Consider the following 14,439-nt stretch of genomic DNA (forward strand, 5'->3'; position numbering starts at 1 on the left):
GAACATTATGTTACCTTATGGGTGGCAGGATTTGGTGGATTCGATCTCATTTCTTAGCTCTACTATATGCTGAATTTATGGACCAATTTAATGACTTCATTTGTTATTTTTTCTTTACATTCTTAAACCAATGGATGGAGGCTCATGTGATTGAGATCAGTGAGCAATAAAGAGGGTTATTTTTGGTTCTTGGATTGACCCCAATCCAAATGCCCCCCTAGACTATATTTGGCCACGAGTTGAAGAAGAGTTAAATAGAAAAAGTTCCTTTAAACTTTTTATTCCTATTAAACCTTTAAAAACTAGAAAATTAACCAATTTATTCCGAGGGCAAAAAATAATTTAGAAAACTTATAGAGGCTTTTGTTCCATCGAACCAAGAGTAAAGTATTCCACCCAATATGTTGGAGTAGTTTATTATAGCATACAGTGGATTAGGACTAACTCAGCCTATCTACTCCAGATTGCTAACTTATTTTGCAACTGAATATAACCCTAATGGCTCCTTACTGAAACCTCCATTGAGTGTGCCTCGTCCTCACTGTATAGCCAAGTCATCTGCTTTTTACTATTTTTCTGAAACTTTACAGCATCCACTAAATCAGTTGATCTTGACTACTTTGTTGCTGCTGAAAACTTTTACTCTTCCAATTTCTAGACATTTATCGGCTTACATCTTGTGATGCTTACAGCATGAAAAATCTCACTATGTCTTGCTTAAAGTAATCTTATAAAGTAGACAAAAACATGAGCCTCCATCCATTGATTTCATGCAACCATACGTAGTATGCTCTGGAACTTAAATATTTACAAATACAAAGGCTTATATGGCCAGCGGATGGCATCATTATTGATTGGAAAGGCATTCCTTAGAACTCTACAAAAGCAAGAATATTTAGAAATATGATGAGAATTTTGGTTGATCAGTGAATGTGTCACTGTTTGTCAAAGTAGATGGAACGAGTTCTATTCTAAGCTACATGGCTCAAATTTCTTGGCAATAAAAAAAAAAATCAATGCATGGCTTCATATTTGAATGGCCAATTCACACGAGGATTCAAAAGCACTTACAATATGGGTACACTTGCAATTTCTTTTAGAATATCAAAAACGAAGCATGATAAAACAAGCTTGCTTTATCAATCTTGTAGAATAAAGTTTGTAATAGGTGCACAATTATTTATATTGCCTAAGACATTGTGCTTACTCATAAGAACTATATCTTGGTGAATTAGCATGAGATTTATAATCTTTGTTAGTAGATTAGCCATTTTAACCAACTTGTTTAGATGGACGATGTTTTGTTGATGGCATTGTTGTGATCACATACCATCCAAGAATCCATTACCAGAGCAGCCGACCATATATCTATTTTAACGGCTAGCTTGGTCACCTGGGTGTATTGGCTTATTCATATCAACCATACAATCAGCTAGGTGGATACTAACAAACTATTGCAATGTGAGACTATGGAGTGACACACTAAATTTAAAGATTTATGCTGAATTTAAATATTAAAACTGAAACTTAGGTTGATGAAGAGCCTGACACTTAATTATATTGAAATATCTGTCACATTCATCTTCATTTTACAAGTGGCAATCAGGTTAGATCGATTCAAATACGGATCAAATCAAACAGAATAGATAATCCAATCCAACCTGTTTATTAAATAGATAATCCAACCTGACTTGCATATCCTGTTTACCAAATAGAATAAATCAAGTTAAATGAGTTAACCAGGTAAAGTAGATCTTAACAAATTACTTGTGTTTTAAAGGGTTAAATAGGTTAAATGAGATAGAAACAAGTTAAAATGAGTCTTAAACATGCTAAATGGATTGGGTCACAACTTGATCTAATTATTAAATAGGTTAAAATGAATTAAGCAGATCAAAAGATCTAAACCCAAACCCAGTCCATTTAATAATTGAGTTTAGATAGGTGGACTTGTTTATGAACCAAATCTGTTTATGAACCAAATCTATTTCTACCAGATCCGCAAATGCTTAGAGTAAGTCAATTGCGGGTTGGGTTGCTCCACTCAAAATTAACATCGAATTGGCGGTTCTCTAAAAAAATTAGTTCCCACAAAATAAAATATACATCATCTTCTCTGTAGATTTCATGATCAAACACCCCAAAGCACTGGAGAATCACAACTCTTGTCCTAATGTCTCACATAAATGAGCTTTAATTTGACACTGAATAATGAGGACTAGATTGCAAACCCATACAATAGGTCAGATGGTGTGATTATAATTCAATGCCAATAATACCTCCAAATACTAGCGGCACTAAGGTTTTAGCATACTAGATGAGAAAAGAAGGGTGATTAAATTGAGAAATGATCCCTGAAACTAACAATCTGGAATTAAAACCCAATACAGACCTTCAACATTTGAACACGACGATTCATGTTTAAAATAAAAAAAATCAACGATGATGTAATTATTTATTGCGCTTAACAGCACGCCTTCCTTGGCCTTTCTTCGGTGGACCCTTTCCACGACGCTTCAACATTTCAAGTTTAGCCAACCGCCTGTAATGAAAAAAATACCCATTCATATCTAAGCTAATGATGTTGACTAAATTTATTACGAATGCAATTTCAACCATGTTAAGCATTTTCAGGACTATAATGCTTCTAGGAAGATGCATCTGATGACAAGTCTCAAATATTCTAATTATGTACAGCACCATCTCCAGATTTTCTGAGAAACAAACATTTTAAATTAAAAAAGAAAAAAAATAAATATTGACAAAGTCTGCCACATAACAAATCACAGTTTTGTTAGTTATTATACAAATCAAAGCGGCTCAAAGTTTCATTCATATACAAATCATTGAAATATTATACAAATCAAACCAAAGGTTTTGGTTATGTTTCTACTACATTTTGTTTGTTATCTTATCGACATGCTTATTGGCCCTACTTGCCAAATAAGCAAGTAAACTACAAACCCAACATAACAAAGTTTCTTTTCTTTTTCTTTTCATTTCTTTTTTCAAACTATGATGGGGACAATTTGATCTTTTCTTTAAGAATGATGCAAAAACTACCTAAGAACACTTGGGTCAGCTTTCTCTAGATCTAATCCACAGATTCCATATGGAGGAGGGGTACCACCACAGGACTATACCCAGCTTGCAGGCTGCATAACAAAGTTACTAACTAAATAGTTGCATAACGCTCAACAATCACATATAGAGATGGTAACATTTTCCTCTTAAATCATGCAGGTGCGGTCAGGATATCCTTATTGACAGTCTGATATGAACTTCAGCAATGGCTAAAATAACAAGTGCCTAAGGTAAGAATAACTACATATCATGTTCCTTAATTTATTCAGGAACTTGCGGGTTCAACCTGATGGAATTTCCATTGCAAATGCTATGTAGTATGGCTTGATATTTTGGCGAACAAAAAGTGAATATTTCTGAAATTTTCAGTCTATGCTCAAAATGCCTCAAAGATATCATTAAACTATAAAAGTACTAGTTGATTTTTTTTTTTTTTTTTTTGCTGAAAACGGGTTCTCATACAGTACGTGTACGAATACACCCAATAAAGTCAAAAAACACTAGCTCACGGAGAGCCAGTGGCAACTCTCCCTCCCCCAACCAAAAGGTGTACCCTGAATGAAAGTACTAGTTGATTTCAACATCTGATTATTTCAAGAAAACTAAAATTTTTTAAGCCTGTATGATTTTGAACAATGAAATGAAACTACTCAAATATATGGATTGTGAACAAGTTGAAATGCCCTAGTTTCAGCTCATTCAAGGACAAGAGATATTGAATAAATTTCTGTCCGCAAGCAACTATGACTGTCTGACCTTCTCAAGTAAATGTCAGCCCTTAAAACTATATCAAGCAGTTATGGCGTTTGATCTTATCAAGTAAATTTCAGCCCTTAAAACAGTATCAAGCAGTTATGGCTGTTTGATCTTATTAAGTACATCTCAGCCCTTTAGATTATATCACCTACCACACATATAATCTCCCAATTACATATGTTTCCACTCATAATCAATTTTATTATGTTAATAATCCTCTCATCTGAATTACATCCTCAGCCACTAAGAGTCCAAAAAACTCCTCTTCTGCTCCCACTTAAGAGCTATGCGCACCCCACGTTAAGACGCAATCGCAACTATATAGAGTACCAGATATTATGGATGTTGTAGTTTGAATCCTTGTAAATTTATTTCCATACTTATCCTACATTTAAGATGCAATCACAACTCATGTCCTTTGTTTTCTCCTGATCAAATTCTTCACACATAATCATGTGAGGAATCAACCAAAAGAAGTCGGATACTCCAGGCACCCATCTATCCCAAGTCAATCACTATCATCCGCTTACACATGGATGGACAACAGCAATACAATGTGAGCATAGAGAACAAGTGTTTGTGACTGCCTAGAATTTTCAAATTATTTACCAACGTTTACTTTGGAAAATGAATGCAAAATGGCATCCAATATATCAATATATAACATTACTGATTATTTTGCATAAAACAGATCTACATTTGCCTGTTTTGGATGGGACGACTATTTTTAAATTTTTTAATAATCATCTTCCTAATCCTAACTTGCTGCTCCAAGTTAGACAATTTAAAAGATCTTTACAAGAAGTTATTGATGGAGGCACATATCAATTTAAAGATCTCCTCAATTATTATTTTTTTAAACTAATACAAAATATCAATTTATTTTTTAAATATTAAATAATGATCAGTTATATTTGTTATTATATTTTTCTTTCAGTATGTGCATTGGCACATACACATTATTTAGTATTTTTAAAAATATGAAAATTCTGCTCCATGATCTTAGTTCCATAAACACCAAATCTTCTTACTTTAGAAACTAAAATAAAAAGAAAATGCTAAAAATGTTGCTAATTTTACATGATTGGGCTTACTAGAAATAAAATTCTAAAAACCATAAAGTCCAGTAAATTATAGAAGATGAAAATAACAGGATTAAGTTGGATCTTATGATCCAAAGGATTAGATGATGCATAATTTACATATAAATCTTATGATCCTACTCGAGCCTATCCAGATTGTCTAGTGTGGTTTTGATCTGGATAGTAAGCATAAAATAGATGAGGGTTGGTCCAGACAAGAGGATATAGAGAAGGTTGCTCGTGGATCTTAAGAAAGATAACAAAGGTTGCTTGTTCTATGAGCCTAAATGATATGGAAAGCCTGAAATAAGCAAATCATTGTAGGTCACACTTAACACCCAAATATGGCTGCAGGAATATTGGTCTTAGCAAATGAATACTTGGATCAGATGAAAACTTCACTTCCAGTTCTTCATGAAAACTTGGTTAACCGGAACATTACGTTATCATCAAAGATCTCTTCTCACCTTCTATTAGTTAAATAAGTGACCACATTGCATGGATACATGAAGGTTAATTTTTGACCAACAATGAAGAAAAGTCATCACGTGTTGGAGCCAGATTCATCATTAGGAGCACCAATTAGGACTTCCAACTGTTCCCATGACAGAGGTAATGAGTGCAGGCATTGAAGGTCTTGAACAATTTATATGGGAAGAAATTGAAGATATGGCTGGCAAGTACAAGCCTGAATATGATGGCAGTGAGTCAACTGCAAATTGGCCGTGAAAACTAGGGAATTGAGGGAAGTGAATTGCAATAAAAGAAAGTCAAGAGTTTGAAGCATAAAATTGAAGATCAGAACATAGTTCTTTCATTTTAGTTTCTAAAATCTGAAACTTTCATTGACCATCTCCCAAATTTTTACAGAATTGGGAACATTTGCTCTTCATGAGTTAATCTAAACTGCTGATTCAGAACAAGAGTATAGATCAAGAGTGAAGAACTGAACATATCTTCAAGAAACATAGCAGTCTCATTTTTAGTTTCTAAAATCTGAAACTTCCATGGACTTCTTTCCAATTTTTACAGAGTTGTGAACGTTTGCTCTTCATGAGTTAATCTAAACTGCTGATTTACCATCTAGAAAGAAGGCATAAAGTTGAGACTTGAGACTTTAGAAGCTCCAATAATTACCATAATTCATGGATAATGTAATCATATTGTTTCAACTTTCATGCATTTTCAATAGTGGCTCTAGATCGATTTTCCAAAGCGACCAATCTTAAAGGTCATCATAGCAAAGCAGGTTGTTTTTCTCAACTTCGGAATCACAGACAGTCTGGAGATACCCATTACCCAGCTATCCTTAACCTACTAAGGCTTTCAACATCCAAGAATCAACAGAAGCGACTCTAAGGATCAACTGAAGCGACTGTGAGCAATTTATTGGCAAAATTTTTCTCAAGATTACAGGTTGGAAGGCTAAATATGTTTCGTCTCCGGGCATACTGGAACTACTTCAGTCAACTTTTGTCTCACAATCCCTCTTGAGATGAGCAGGTAATAACGTCATATTTGATAATGTGCACCAAAGTTTCTCTTCTCAAATCATGTTGGAGGACATCTAAATGCCATGGTCCCTTCGGTCAAATGGATGAGAGAAAAGTGCTTGACAAGGTAACGTTTAGTCTGTTAACCATGGAGTAATTTTTCTCCCATTCAGATGAACAATTTTACATTTTGAAACTTATCCACTCAAGGGAGGTGTATTTCTACTTATGTTCTTGGTGGACAACCAAGATAACATGAAGAACAAGAAAAAATCCCATTAAAAAATTTACGAAGAAAATATAAAAGCGATTACCTACAGGATATCACAGAGCACAGAAACTCCATGAGAAATGATGCCGCTAGTTGGAATACAACATCATGCAAACATAGTCGGAATCTCCTAAATAATCATCCACCCTTTTCTCTTTTCTAATACTCTTTTAACAGGGCTTATTCTTCAAACAAGGGGGGTTCATCTCAGAGCGTCCCCGCACTAACGTACAACCAAACAAATGGCAAGCATAAAGAGAAAAGAAAGAAAAGCACCCCTTTTTTTCGTTGGGGATTCAGCTTGACCCACGGAAATCATAACCAGTTCCTAAATAATCGTCCAACTACTTCTAGATTAATGGATTTCCTAAGCATGCATCTATATACAGTCCAAGGCCAATTCTGAGTGGGTTCTCTTGCCACATTCCTCGCAGAGGCATAAAAGCAAACATGGCAGGCATAAACAGATAGGAGCATAAGCCAGCAAATACGTACGAACGAACGAACGAACGAACGAGAGAGAGAGAGAGAGAGAGAGAGAGAGAGAGAGAGAGAGAGGCGTAGAAGAAGCGTACTCCTTCTCTTCACGGGCCAAGACGAGGGGGTCGTCGTTCTTGATGGTCGTAGGGGTACCACTGGGCGACCTTGTCGCCGATGAGCTTCTTTCTCAGGATCTTGTGGGGCGACCGCTTGCCCGTCGGGTTGAGGATGTGCCCGAAAATCCCTGCCGCGCCTCCGTCACCCCCTTCACCGCCGCCGCCGTTAACAGGCTCTTCAGGCTCATGATGCTCGCTCTCGCGCTCTCGCTCCGGGGGTTGAAATGGACCGGACCTGGCCCGAAACAATAGCTAAAACATTAAATTAACTTATGATAAATGGAAGCAAAGAAAAATATTATTTAATGTTAAAAACTATCATTTGCATATATAGTGATGGAGTTCAATCTATATAGAGAGTATGATTTATTTGGGTATTATCTTTTTTAGGTCAAATTAAAGTAAAGAAATAGAGTTGAACCTAATCCAATCTTAGAGAGAGAGAGAGAGAGAGAGAGGAGAGAGAGAGAGAGAGAGAGCAAGCGAGCATGTGATAGTTAATAGAGTGAGAAAGCTACTAGGATAGTTAAGTTTTGTACAATCAAAAGATATTTTCTAATTGCAAAACCATCATTTTTATATGTAGTATAGATCTATTGCCTCCTACTTTCGGTATTTTTCTTATTTTCCACCTACAAAATAAACAAGAACAAAACAAATTTGATGATGAGCATACTCTTGAAGCCTTGTGATTATGTTGTAATATGATGATTTGATTATAGAGAAATGAAGCAATTCCTTCAATCCACTTCAACTCTGACACCTTAAAGAAAATAATTAAAAACTAGGAGTACACGTGAAAATAGCATTCCAAGTCTCCTTTTTCATTCATTATAGATTAAAAGAGTTTTGGAAGATCCTTTGAGTTTGTCAAATTTTGCCAATGAAAAATATATTAGTTTGATATAAATAAATACTTCATCATATATTAGTCATCAGCATGAGCGGCTTGGAAAGAAAAATATTATAAAGAACCAATCTTAATTTTCTCTTTTGTATTTAAATTGCACAACCAATAGAATCTTTTCTAATGCATAAAATTCTTTGTCGCTATCCAAACTAATTTCTCTCTATCTATAAACTTATTTCTTTTCTATCTTTGTTTCCTTTTAAATAGTCTTACCCACTTCTGATCACTTATCTTCTACTTTATTTCTTAATTTCTATTTAATTTCTATTTATTTAATTTATTAGTTTTATTTGGTATTTCATCTTTCACTAAAACCATTTAATCTATTTATCCTGTTTTATCTATCTTTTTGTTGTTACTAAATTTGTATTGCCCATTCTTGTGTGCCAATTCACTAGAAAATGATTAAAATCCCTCTATTCATGTAAGGGAAGTCTAGACCCCAAAAAATCAGATTGGATTTCTTTTTTTGAATTTTAAAAAAATTACATTTTTTAAACAATTATGACTAGTTAAAATAATCTTTAAAAATAAAATTTTTCTAGAACTAAATCTGTGACTTTTACGTCAACCTTATCTTTTATCACATTGCCTAATTCGTTTCAAATTAGAAGATACATCCGGTTCAAATCTTTTCTGAAAAAAAATTAAATATCATGGTAATTCTTCATACATAGTGTGTTAATGAATCCTTAGGGTCATCACACCCTCATAATACTCATCAAGCGCTTTGTTTTGGTGTTATAGCATGCCCAAAACGAATTGCTATATGAGAAAATGATGATCTTTGAGAGTTATAATTCGCGATTGAGAAGTGGATATGGTTGAATCCTGCTCCCAAATCTTATTTAGATCTATCAAATAGCTAGATCATGTGAGGCATAGGGAATATTAAAGATAAGAATATTAATTTAACTAGCAAGTTATAAAACAATGACTATATAGTTACCACATGTAAAAAAAAATCTTTATTTATGGAAAATATATAATATTTTTTTAAAAGTCTAATCTAAAGTTTTTTAAAATCTAAGCATATCGAGGCACATTACTATACAAAATATTATTCAGAGTTATAGGCTCTCTAAGTTATTTATTTCTAAGACAACTTAAGGATGGTATTGTCACGCTGCTTTAGCGGCTGCTTTTAATATATACACGGACCATTGTACGACTTTGCTCCTTTAAAAGTAGTTTTATTTATAAGTCAAATCATGGCTACTCCCTGTTATGTTATTTTGAGAGAAATAACATAAAAAATAGGGGGTTTTTTTTGCATGAATACTCTTCTAAAAATTCAAATTTGCATGAATACCCTCTTCAAATTTATATTTATTTCTATATCCTGATAAAACACTATTTTTGCATAAATATTCCTAATATAATGGTTTTTCTAACACCATTAATTAAAACCATATATATTTTTAATTAAAAATAAATAAAATTTTGAAGTTACTTTTTTGTTCTCCCATCACGATTGCCTTTATAAATGTTTCTTTTTGCCACATATACCGTTAAAAATATTTTAGTCATTTAATTTGAAACCGTTAATTTTTTTTAAATGGCGTTAGATGACATGGGTACATATGCAAAAATAAGGGATAGAAAAAGGATAGAATAGTAAAATAAGTGTTTTACGAGGGTATGTATGCAAATATCAATTTTGAAAGGGTATTCATGCAAAATTATTCATATAAAAAAACCTAAAAAATATAATAAAAAATGGTTCAAAAAATATATTAATTTATATAACAAAAAACAAAGAGATGGAGAATATTTCTCTGTTATCACCTGTTATTTCTCCTTAACATCGTTATAATAGCCATTAATTTCAATCATATTGTAATGCCAAAATTCCAAAAGATATTTCTTGAGATAAGTAGTAGCCGTTATATCCGTTATGGCGCAATAATGGTTTCGATGCAGGGCCATTATAACGGAATAAGACGTTTTTTCCAATCTTAGCCAAACTAGGGCAAGGCCGCTAAGGTCAAACCACATAAGGCCCAATAAAATTTGGCCCATTGATTTCGTCCAGGCCAAGCCCAATTAGCTATTGCCTATTGCGAATCTTGGACTAATATGATCGCTTTTAATTTTCCTGAGGAGAGAGGCTAGGCTTCTCTAAATTGGTGAATCTAACATGAGGACCATCCATGCTTAAAAGACCCAAATAAAATTGCTCTGGATCGTTGTAACGCCACGTTTCTGATTCAGATACTCTTTCTGTTATTTAACATCAGGGAGGCAGACATTTTTGATCTTATCATAGATTTTGGATTAGGGTGTAATTTAACTAAATTCTAAATTTCGAAAAGAAGTATATGTAAGTATATACAATGTGCTTGTGCATTTACTTGATAACAGTAGTATTCATAAGTGTAAGCAGCTCCGTAATGTTCTAAGTTAATAGTTCACACGATTCGTGACCTGCAATGTCTGAAATGAATGGTCAATACGTAGGCAGAAGACTTGTGTTTTAGTTTGTTGTTGGAATTATTGAAACCACATAGTTTTTGAGCTATTGTGTCATAAGTTTACCGAATTATACATATGATATGAATCATCGACTTAAGCGGCCCCACCATGCATTTTAGTAAAGGTTTCGACCTAGTTGCACCCCTCGGAAAAAATTGAAGCTGCCCCTAACATAATCTGACCCTTATTGTCTAATAAATTTATCAACTTATCATTTCTTGGCATTCAGCATGGTGGTCTTAGTGATATAAGAAATTAGATCTTTCTTTTAGGATCAGATCAAAATCTACTTGTCTCCTATATTATTGTGTTATTGTTTCATTAAATATCATCTAACATTATCTTGGGTAGTAGAGTTTTCGTTCAGACTGCTGTAATGGGAAACAGAAGTCCTTCACTTAAAGGAAGTCAATCTACATGTAGGACTAATTTACATGATTTTGACATGTCATTCATGCTTTTAGTTAGTGTTCTCACAACTTTAAATGAACCCGTCTATCTTTCCTTGAATTAGAATGCCCAAAGGGTCCTGAAAAACTGTAGTTTGTCAACATACCCATTTCAAAGGGAAAACGTAAAGATGAAAAAAAGGGAACAATAGCAGGAATTCTTTTACAATCGTAGTGCTTTAGAAAGCTTGGTGATTGTCTTAACAATTCTAAATTAAAAACTCATCATGGTGAAGACATCATTGACCAGATACTATGGTTGTTCACATGTTGATCTCCATTTAAGTGAATGCCCATAAACAACTTATAAGCTCTCTTTTAGAACAATTTATATAAATTTGTTTTAGAATTTTTTTAATAGGTTAAGAAAAATGGTGTGGTACACTAGAGATGGCAAGAGGTTTAGATTACGCACCAATCTTCGTGGATTTGAGCTTAGTATAGCTCATGAGTTCGGAATATTATGCTATAGTCTTGATAATTTATTGGTGCTTTAGCTAATACACCTTAAAACCAACCGTTCCAAGTCAGGCTAGGTTAACCTGACTCGCATTTCTGTCCTAACCTCATTGAAGTTCATTCCATACCGAATCATACCGAAATAGGATTACTACATTCTTATTATGAGAAACAGTCATTCAAGTGTGTGCAAATAGATACTATGTTTACATATGGATCTCTTTGTTGTTGCATTCTATTTAGGATAAGAAATAGGTGCAACGGGGCCTGCTTTTGATATATCATAAGATTATCAAGACAAATGATGCAAGAATGATACTTGGGAAAGAAATGTGGAAATGGAAAAGGAGGAGAGACGATAGCTAGTGGAGAAAGATGAAGGAAACCCACTACATTAGTGAAATCGAACTTTAGAAAACTTAACGCCTCTTCCTTTGGCCATGAAAAGAAAATCTGAAAGATCTTGGCGAGTTGTAGATATAAGCTAGTAACACAAAGAAAGAAATCACCAAGAAGCAAAACAACAAATATTCACTATATCTGGAAAAATAACTTCACATCTTTAAAATTATGCTATAGCTATTTCATGATCACTAATTAAATTAAAATATATTTATCTATTTTAAAAAATTGATCATTTGCATAAATATTCAATTTGTAGAATTGCTTGGAGTATGAAAAATATGCAACAAAGAATTTAATAAACCAGACAACATTTTGACTAGGAATTGCATTTTGCCTCTAGGGTTGCCAATAAAGCTAGAGCCTGCGTGAAGCTTACCAAAGAGAACGAATATATTATGCAAGGAATAATTCTAAAAAGCATCTCTAAATGCGTGCTTGAAATCTAAGCTAACATGGCTAGTGGATATGATTTGGAGCTCAATGAACTAAAAGATAAATACCAACTTTGCAAAGTATATTAAATGGGACAGCTCCTTTGCACGGGATTTTATAAGGAATCTTTTACTGCTAACGGAGCTGAAATTTCCTTGTGGAATGTGCTGACTGGATCCACTTTAGACCAAGTACAAAGTATGAGTGTTGTATGTGGGGGAGAGAGACAGAGAGAGAAGCTTGCAATTAACACCCACTTCCTCTTAAACCTTGCTTTTGCCTTCTGCAAGAGTGCAATTAGGGGCGCAACCGAGTTGAGTAGCTAGAAGCTCTAGCTCAACTCGACTCAAATTACTCGGACTCGAAACTTAATTTGAGATCAATCCAACTTTAATATCTAAGCTCGGATTTGACTCGATAAAAAAAAAAAATATTTGAGATCGACTGGATTCGACTCGAATGTCAACCGAATCATACTAGAGCGCGAGTTCAAATCTTGAACATAATTAAAAAAATATGGTTAAAACAAATATAGTATAATACCATATTTTAAAAGATTAAATTAATGATATATTATAAATAAAATATAATATTATTTAAAATATATGTATACTCGACTAAGCTCATGAGTTTTCAAGATGAGTAACTTGCAACTCGAACGTGGCTTGAAAACCTGTTCTAGCTACTTGAGTTTGGTAATAATCAAGTCAAGCTTGAGCAGCTTGTCAGCAGCTCGGCCAGAAAATCCATTCAAAGGCAAAAGGAAAGCTTACCTATAAATGCGGACGGCTTATTTGTATCTTTTAGTTTAATGGGACAAATATGTGCCTATTCGGGTTTAATATGCACTAAGTTCTATTAGGCTGCAATGAGAGTTGAGCAGCTTGTCTAATTTGATTCTTTTTACAACGGTTTTCCTAGCTCAAATTATATTTCTGGTTTTCTATAGTATAAAGCCCAGCCAAAAAAAATGCGAACCTACAGAGGATATATCCGAACAAAAAAAAAAAAAAAAAAATTAATGGCAGCCTAACAAAACCAAATTGTGTTTTGGTTGATATTTTTGTTTTAGGTGATTGTTTGACTTGGTTGACTTTATTAACGCGTCAAGTCAACTTAAGTTTGTGTATATACTGTTGGTAGGGTCCATTATAGACTGGCCCTGTCACGACCAACCTGTCCGAATTGAACCAATTTGGAGGATACTTTTGTTGTGCATCGTATGTGGTGGAAATGGCAGCACTTTCCAAAGCGATTACTGTAAAAATGAGTGCTGATGCTATTATTCCTTCAGAATCCTGGCTTTATTGGGGCACTCTTTTAGAATTCTCAAGAAAAGTATATAATGATTAAATATATGTAATGATTAAATATATGGATAATCACAGTTACATTATTCAAACATGATTCCACTGAGGGAAATTTGCATACGTACAGTGGAAGTTAGCAAATTTCAAGATAAATTTAAAGGTTCAAAGTTCAGAAGATAATCTGAAAACAAAAAATGTAAACTAATTGTTATGCTACATGCTAATGCATGATAGAAGCAAGAAGGGTTCCAACCACAAATTATGTTAATAATTCGTAATTAAAGGAGTATTTCATGAATAGGCCAAGAATAACCTGCTTAATTTGTGATTACTAAATGATAATTTGTGTAATATCCAATATTTGAGTACTAGACAGATGTTAGAGAATAATTTCAAATTATTGTTGAAAATATTTGATAATTAGGAACGAGAGCATCAAAATTCTATTAAAAAAATATGGTTATAGAATCAACCAAAATTATGATTTGCTGAATTTTTCAAAAACAAAATATTAAGTTGCCGATAATTCATTATATTATTCTCAAAATGTAAACCTTCAATGTAATGCAAATTATCAGGAAATTCGGAAATAATTATAAGAAAACTTATCTATGATGGATAAGTTTACAGGAAAAAAATTAAGAAAATGAAATTGAAAACAAAACTTATTTCAATATATTTTCAGAAGATTTGAGGCGAATCTTCCTTTAATTGTCG

At 33.5% G+C, this 14,439-nt stretch overlaps 1 pseudogene; it reads right to left on the reverse strand.

Annotated features, from left to right (window-relative positions):
• Nucleotides 1-2,219: 2,219 nt before the first annotated feature.
• On the reverse strand, nucleotides 2,220-7,496 carry LOC120108803 (annotated as a pseudogene).
• Between the last annotated feature and the right edge of the window lie 6,943 nt (nucleotides 7,497-14,439).

This window comes from Phoenix dactylifera, unplaced genomic scaffold (assembly GCF_009389715.1).
Source record: "Phoenix dactylifera cultivar Barhee BC4 unplaced genomic scaffold, palm_55x_up_171113_PBpolish2nd_filt_p 001564F, whole genome shotgun sequence".
Lineage (NCBI taxonomy): Eukaryota > Viridiplantae > Streptophyta > Magnoliopsida > Arecales > Arecaceae > Phoenix > Phoenix dactylifera.